An 8565-nucleotide genomic window follows, 5' to 3' on the forward strand; every position below is an offset into this window, starting at 1 on the left:
TTTGAAGTTTAATTCCTAGTTTACTTTGATACTCTACCAAAAACCTGAGCCTGTACAGCTGTAAAGCCCCATGTAGTTTTGCAGTTTGAAAAACCTCGCATTATTCTAGACTAAGGAATAATTTGAAATTGCATGGAATTTTATTTAATTTACAAAGGTAGATGGGGTTATTACATTATTTCTCAAAAACTACTTGATACAAAGAAATTCTGCAAACACACTGTCTGTTCTTTTGTTAGGCTTCACCAAAAGGTATATGGCAAATAAATTTTTTTGCTTAGTAATACGTGCTTCACCATCAACCTTTATGAGTTTCAAAGTATTCAGTTGTACAATTCATAAGGCAAAATCTGATTTTAATCTTAGTGTACACTCAATCATACTTACCACTTGTGATACAATATCTCTGAAGTTATATGAATTTAAAATGAAATTTAAAAGCTATCAAATTGCAAAGAATGTGATAGATCACAAATGGTCATCACTGTTATTAGAAGTATAAAACTCAAAAAGTGGTGTTGAAATGAGAGATATGTTCACCATTGTCTTATTTTTTTGTTGGGTTTCTAGTTTTCTGATACTTTTAAGAAGCTCATCTCAAAAGATTCATCTGCTTCCTTTTTATATATATTCTACTTAGTTCTTGTCATATTTGTGAACTCAAATTTCATAATTTTTAAAATTTTGCAGTTTGCAAATGATTTCAGGTTTACAAGGAAAATTATATAAAAGGTGGAAAAATACAAGGGTTGAAGTGATTTTTATCTGGGTTGATAATGCAGGAAGAATCTGACACCATGCAATTTTGGTTTTAATATATTTTGTTACCTGAGAAATATTTTTCTTTTCTTAAATATTTTCCATTGAATATTCTATCTTTATGCCGTGCTTAACCATAAGGGTAGAAGTCACAATGGAAAATATTTAGGAAAATGTGATATGCTTTCCCTGAGGACAGGAAATCCTCCCAGCTATAAGTAGCATCTGGAAAACTATAAAATCTAGTACTGTGTGCCTCATGAGATAAAGGAGAGATTTACCAGCCTTCTAGAAATTGTGTGTTCTTGAAGTGTTTTACTACTATTAATTTATCATTAACATGCAATTTTACCACTTAGCATTCTTGTATTTTCAGTCAGGCATTAAAGATTTTTGTTGTTAGATTTGGGGCTGATGAAAGGAAAGAATAAAACTACAGAAATGTAATCATAGAAATGTATTCATGGTCCCATTATCCACATTAAGGCCAGATATAAAAAAGCCAATTGTAGTTAGGGAAAAAAAATGTAACCATAAGATGGTCACTTTGATTGCTTTTGCATTAGGCAACTGTTGTACATTTATTTTTACTTAATTTGTTCTCTAAGTTTCTTTTTTTTTTCTATCGTGTTTTTATTTGTGCTTTTTTTTTGTGGGAGTTAAAGGGCTTTTTTGGGTTGGGTGATTGATTTCTTGAAAAGAGACTTAAAGCTAAGGTGTTATTAATTTGACTTAGAGTGATTTGGTGGGGTAGGGAAATGTTTATGATTGTTTGGAAGGCAATTGTCTTTGATCTACAGATAGCTACAGATGGGAGATTGATTTATTAATACCTAGATTTTCCTCTGTCACATACAAAAGCGTCTTTGTTGTCCCACAAGCACATCCATACAGTTTAAAATCTTCATGCATTTGCTAGTTTTTATTTATGAGTTTCCTCCTCTCTGACCTTCTGACATTACTGCATAAGAAACTCACCTGGAATTTTTTGTATAAGAAGCAGAACACTTACTTTTCTAACTTTTTTCGGTTGTCTTATGGACTTCCATATTAGCAGTTCCTGTGTAGACATTTCTGAAATAAATTAAGTCTTCACAACAATGCATATTCTGAGTTTTCAGAGTAGATTTTGTAGAACTGTTATTTCTCAGTATGTGAAAATTGCAGATTTAGGTTTGTTTTTCGTTTTCCTGTGTAAGGAAGAAAAGTCAGTTATCTCGGCAGGTTTAATCTTTTTAGTTGCTCTGTTTATCTAATTTTATGTTTGTCTCAGTCATTTAGTTAAAAGACTAAGGCAAATTAGCAGGAAATTCTTAACAAGAAATTATTATATATCATATAAAAGGGAATGAAACGATGGGGATGGGGGGGAAGTGATCTAGGAATGAATAAAGACACCATCTTTATATTTCTGGATTTTTTTTTCAAATTTTTACCTAATTACGAGGAAAATATATTTCAAAATATACCTTAGAAGCTGCAAATTTACTAATTGTTTTAGGCAGACCTATATATAGAAAGATATGTGGATGATTCGAGACAGGTTACACTACTACACTTTTAAAATTATGTTACTAGACTAAGTGAGGAAAAAGGTAAAATAAGAAGTGTGAAAAACAACATAAAGGACTCTTTCTCAAATCTCTTTCTCAAATGCAACAAGGACCCTAAAAGAGGGCATCGTTTGTCAGAGGGTTGTTTTATTTAATTAATTTTTATCTGAAGCAAAGTAGAACTGTGTCAAAAAATGAGAGGAAATTAATGAAGTGAAAAAGCATTAGGAAAAAGGGAAAAATAATTTCTGGTAAGATTGAGAATTGTTGTTAATTAAGTGGAATACTTCTGAAAGAATTGCAACAGAATTTTTGAAACATTTCAAAGTGTGGTGACTAAAGAGTTAGAGTATTAAGTGCTTTGCAATTACTTAGGTTTTAAATGAGTAATTTTCTGTTTGAAAAATCTGTTAGAGGTGGGAAAATCTACTCATTGAAGATGTGGAATATCTTCATTTGATTCATGTGATACTACATTTGATAAAATGCTTGAGAATAAAGTGTAGAGAAGAAATCTGTGTTGAAAGAGGATGGAAGCATCAAATAAATCTTTATATTTTTTATTCTGACCACAGAATAAAATATTCACTGTATGAAAATATAGGGCAAGATATTAAACCACCATTTTTCTTGATTAAAAGAATTAGCCCGTTAATCATGTAAAAAGAAAATAAATTTTGTTATTTCTCTGTATGAATTTTTTTTGAAATTTCTGTGCCTTTTTTATCTATTGCTGAACAGGTTTTTCAAGATTTAAGGGAGCTTGGTTTTCCTGTGAAAGCTGCAGTCATTTTAATGCACAATGTCATGAAAGGACAGTACAATGAAAATATAAAAAGCCAAGCTTGTTGCATATGTATGGATTTTGAGTAGTTGAAACTAATTTTTTTCTATTTGTGAAGTCTAAAACACTGTTGGGATTACATCAGATTTACCCTTCAACTATTGTAAGGAAAGAGAAGTACATGCTAAATGAAATTTCATCTTTCTACTCCCCCTTTAATGCTATTTTTTCTCAATGTCCTACTTTTTAGCTGCAGTTTAGGGTAACTGAGCTATGACATGTAATTCGTATAAAAATGTCACAAATGGTGTCATTCATTAGCTTTGACAAAATTGCTGGCATTTATTTGAACAAATGTGTTTAATTGTGTCCATGCAACCTCAGTAAATTGAATCAGCATTGTTTTATTGGATCCTCATGAAATTAACGTTTATAAGATTTTTTTTTTTTTACTTTGTGAATATTCATTAGTTATGTCTGAATATAAAAACTTCAGGCAAGAAAAAAAGTAATTTTCCCTAATAGAAAATTTCATTAAATAAAAATCTTTTTCTGTCTTCTTTATTTTCTGGTATTTGAATTTGGCAAGCTAAGCTGTGAAATTTAAAGTAAAAATGGATTTCCAGGAAATTTATTTTATTCAAATGACATTCTTATGGTACACATAAAATTATTTTGTGCACTTTATGGTAAAGGAGTTGGAGGAGCATTAAATGTGAAATGTATTACCAATAATTTTATTGCTATACTTTCCATTACATAAAATTGAGAAAAACTATATGATGGTTGTCTCAATTCAGTTAGGAATTAAGGGAAAAAATAAAAAAGGAAAAGAAATTTTAAAAGATAAAAAAAAAGATGAAAGGTCAGCAAACAAAAATAGCATATGGAAATTATATGCAACTCTAGAATGTAGCTCTGTTAAATATCAGTGCCTAAAGCTCACATCCCACAGTAAGATCTGGACATACGTGGGTGTTTGTTATATATGTTGCTTTTGAACCCAACGTTGACTTTTAAACAGAGACAGAAATTTCACTTATTCACTTACTAGAGAACATCTCAGTTATAAAGTGTTAAAATTTACTGTAAAAGTTTTTGGCTTAGTCCTTCATTCCAGAATATTTATTTTCCACTGTAAATTGGTAAGGAGAAGGGGGTAAGGGAAAACTCAGATTATCTCCAAAGACCTTTTGCTGACCTTTTTATTCTTTTATCTGTATTGAACTCTATCCATATGCTGCCATAACAATGCCATTTATAGTCTCATGGGGCTGTGCTAAATTTTAGGATACTGGAAATTACTTCAGCTAGTTGAAACTGTGAGCAAAGTAAGACATCCATAAGACTCTTCTAGTCCAAAACGAAAACTTAAATCTAACAGGCCAAATCTATTTTGTTAGAGCCCTTAATTACAGCCATGGAAGGCATGCCAGGGTTACAAAAAAGGAAAAGATGCAATTAGAAGCATAAGCAAGGCAAAATGGTCAGCAGAGCTAGTAAGCTGGATCTGTAAATCCCACCCTGAAGAGAAGAGAATAGGTATGTCTCAACTTTCCCAAGTGCTCTCTTACATATTCTTCCCTTTCTCAAACTCTCCCTCCTGTACTTGTTCTTTCTGTGTATTAGAATGGATTCTGATGTTACTTACCATCTGCTCTGAATTGTTCAGTAGTAGTAAGATATATAACCACAATAAAATATTTGGGTTGACACTTCTAGATGTATTTTATCTTATAAATGCAATAAATATTTGGTTTGACACTCTTAGATGTATTTTATCTTATAAATGTAATAAAGCTTGTATCATGTCTGACACATCTCTTTGTCTCACCAAATGCTTTGCCTGACTATAGCAAAAGGAGATGCTTCTCGGGTAGTGCCTGATCAATATTTGCAGTCCATACACCTTCTAGTTCCACAACAGCCACAGGATTTCATTAACATTGTTAGAGGAATCTCTGGTCATCCTATCTAAAGACTTCTTGTTCATGAATTTGCAGTCTCTGTAAATGTACTGATAGTCTCTGTCTACTTCTGAGGGCAAGAGGTTGTACAAGTTCACTGCCTGCAGTGGCAGGAATGATATACAGGGTGAAAGCAGGGATAAGTTTGTCTGTTGATACTTTATGTGACTTAGAGTACCAAAAACCTGAAGGAAAAATGTTTTCTGATATTATAATTGTGTTGCATTGTGCACTACTAGAGCAGTGTGGGTTTTTTAAATTTCAACTCACTCTTTATCAATATATCCTGAAAAATTGTTTTGACAAAAATTTCCTCTGTGACATCTGAGAGCATTTAATCCTTTAAAAGCCATAACTGATCTGCAGGAGTAAACTCTGTATGCCAAGGCAGATACCAGCACACCTGACTTGGGATGAGAGAATCCATCAATTTTGTCCAAAAAGAAACAGCGTGAAAGTAAAATACAGCCAGAGGGTTTTCTAAAGGCATCTGGAAAATACTTCTTCTCATCTACCGTCTTGATTTCTTGAGTGTCTGGTTGCAGGACTTTATTAGAAAAGATTCCCAAAAATGTCTGTAGGCATCTGTCTCCAATGAAATCTTGAAGAAATTAATGTTTTATCTTTTTGAGAAACAGGGAGATTGCACTGAGAAATTAGGGTAAATTGATTTTTTTTTTTTTTTTAACTTCTAGAAGTCTTTTCACTGGCATGCAAAGTTTTGAAGTGTTGAAGTATCTGAAGATGAGTTTTGAGTTTTATGTAGAACTAATGATGTAAGAAGTCTCACAAAGGCCTATAAATGAGGACATATATGCTTCAAGATCTTTCATAGCAGTTCCTGGTATTACATGTGCTGTTGATTTAAACACTTTTACAGTACATGTCTTTTATCAGTGCCATGTAAATATTCCTCAGTAATTTACTAGAATGTTCTAAAACATAAGCTTAAGCCTATTTCATCAACTTATTAAAAAAATGTTTCCAGTGTTTAAAGGAATAGTGAAATTGAAATAGTGAAACTGGTTTTCCTACCTTAGGGTCTTAAGATCTCTAACAGCCAAGGCAGTAAAAATTATAAAGGTTTCTTTTAGAGAGTTTTTAAAGAATAATTATACTATTTCACATTTTGCATTTGCTTAAACACCCTTATTTTGACCTTGAGATCTTTCCAAATGTAGACAAAACATTCATATTAATGCATATACTGATTGCCTTTGGGATTTTTTTTGCAGATTTTACTTATCTTGTAAAATTGATACTTTTGATCTTTTGTCTATCAAATTAATACCTCAGCACTGTCAAAACACAGGACCACATTTGTAGTGTGAATATTTCTATCTACAGTTTTTGATAAAGGAACTCAGCAACCTGAGGAGAAAACAGGCATAAGTTGTCATGATCTCGTGAAGAAAACTGGATGTAGAACTCACATCTGGATGTAGAAATCACATTCATTACCCCCATGAAAGTTTGCAGATTGCATTCTTCATTGGTTTTTAGTTCTGGAAACCTCAGTTATGGCTGAAATTTTGTCTGAAACAGATGTAAAGTCTAGAGAGCATTTTTGTATTCTCTCTGTAAAAACTTGTTGCTGGCTTTCTACACTAGATTTTTGTTCCACTTCATTTTTTTTCCTTTTTCTTTTTATGTTTGATATATATTTATATATGTTTGATATCACTTTTGTCTCAATGCCTATGAATGTTGGATGTTTATTTTCTTTTTTTAAAATTTTACCAAGTTACTGAAATAAAGCAATATTTATTTCTGTTGAAGAGGAATATAAGTTTGATTCGTGAGTATCTTCAAAAAGTGTAATCTATTGTTTAGTCAGCATACCAAAGGTAACTTTCACAGAGATTGACATGCAGAGGTAGCGTAATTCTTGTTTGAAATGTAATTGTTAGCAACTATGGTTATACAGCTGTCATATGAAACACAGTTTCTGTTTTTCAAAGGTACAGCTATATACAAAAGGATATTTCATTAACTAGTGCTGAGACTAAGTCTGTTCACTCCTCTTCTTGCTAGCAATATGGTGACTGTAAGTTCAAAGACTTTTTCTTGATAGTTTTGTTATTCTAAGAGATGAGAAGGATGTCATCAGCAATTAATTCTTGCAAATATCACAAGAATAAAATATATAAACTTGACAAAAAAATCGCAGATATTTTAGCTGTTTAGCTGAAATTGGAATGGTGTGAAAGAGCTGCTGGAAGGGTAAAAAGCAGCTTCACAAAGAAAGCTGCCTATAAATAGAAGTTGGCCTAATTCTTACTTATTCTAGAGTTGGTTTGTACTGCTTCATAAAGTCAGTAAAAAAAATCACTCATACCATTCAGTAGCTGAATTAGGAATTTTCTGCTGAAAACTAAATCTAAATGCACAGAAGCCAGCTGTTTCCACTGGACATAAGAACTGGGAAAAGAATTTTTAACCTCCTTTTTTTTTTTCATTTATTTCCTTGAAACAGGAAAATTTATTATGTATTTATGAAAAAGCAAGCTATTTTATTCTAAAATATAATATAAAATATATGAACAGTACACAGACAATTTACTGTATATGATGAATGTTTCTCAGTGCAGTTTAAATAGAACAATAGATGCTGTCTCATATAAGTGAATTTCTTTGTTCAATTTTCATATATTACAACATAAGGAAAGAAATTGCCCCAGCTATGTTTTATTGTCTCCTACACTTGTTGGCAAAATAAAAGAAAACTAAATATTATGTATCAAGAGTCATTTAATTTCCCTAAGATTCTGGTTGGCAAAACAACCTCAGGAGTTGTATTTTCCTCAGTTACAACTCATAAGCTAAACTCAGCAACAGACATTCAGAACTTAAAATATATCACATTGTTCCCATTCTGTCTTTAATGGAAATGTAATGCACCACAATCTATTTTTAACTCCAAAAGATATCTCAGACAATTATTTTTGGTTTAGATGAATGTGTTTGTCTTTCTGTGGCCAGTACCATAAAAAAGGGGGAAAGGCTGCCTAATTAAAGGTAAACCCATAAAATTTAGTAAAAGTGACATGAAATAAAGTTTAATTTTATATTATTTGTATCAGATGACTGTGGTGATGACAGGAAGAAAAGGTTTGTGGAAGTTATGTGTTCCAATAAAGGACTGGTTTATTTTATTATTCTTTATATGTACCTGGTCTCTTTGAGGTGGAAAACAGACCATGTTCAAGGGGCAGTTGTCTTGCATGTTCAGCACTTCATTACAATAATGGCAGTGTTTAGGTAGTTTAATTGCTATAGGTGACCTTATAGAATGAGGCGTATTTCACCATGGAGTGCAATTACTTTGCTAGCATTAGGGTTCCTTATCATTCCTTGAAGAAAGGAATCTCAGACATTGATTCTTTTCTCCCAATCTCCCTGTCTCCAAATAATTTTCAAGTTATGCCAATTTCAACCAAATACAGCAGAGATTTAGATTCCTCCAGCATTAACTTACTAGAGTTCCCCTTGATATTGTGGA

The 8565-nt window shown here is 32.0% G+C and overlaps 1 long non-coding RNA gene across 1 annotated transcript in view; it reads left to right on the plus strand.

Moving 5' to 3' along the window:
* The window catches only part of LOC136373640 (uncharacterized), a 143673-nt gene extending 135609 nt beyond the window's left edge, over window positions 1-8064 (plus strand). The window contains exon 3 of the long non-coding RNA XR_010745685.1: window positions 8018-8064. This is a non-coding gene — a long non-coding RNA (uncharacterized lncRNA). The remainder of the gene's footprint in view (window positions 1-8017) is intronic.
* The last annotated feature ends 501 nt before the right edge of the window (window positions 8065-8565 follow it).

The sequence above is a fragment of the Sylvia atricapilla genome, chromosome Z (genome assembly GCF_009819655.1).
Source record: "Sylvia atricapilla isolate bSylAtr1 chromosome Z, bSylAtr1.pri, whole genome shotgun sequence".
Classification (NCBI taxonomy): domain Eukaryota; kingdom Metazoa; phylum Chordata; class Aves; order Passeriformes; family Sylviidae; genus Sylvia; species Sylvia atricapilla.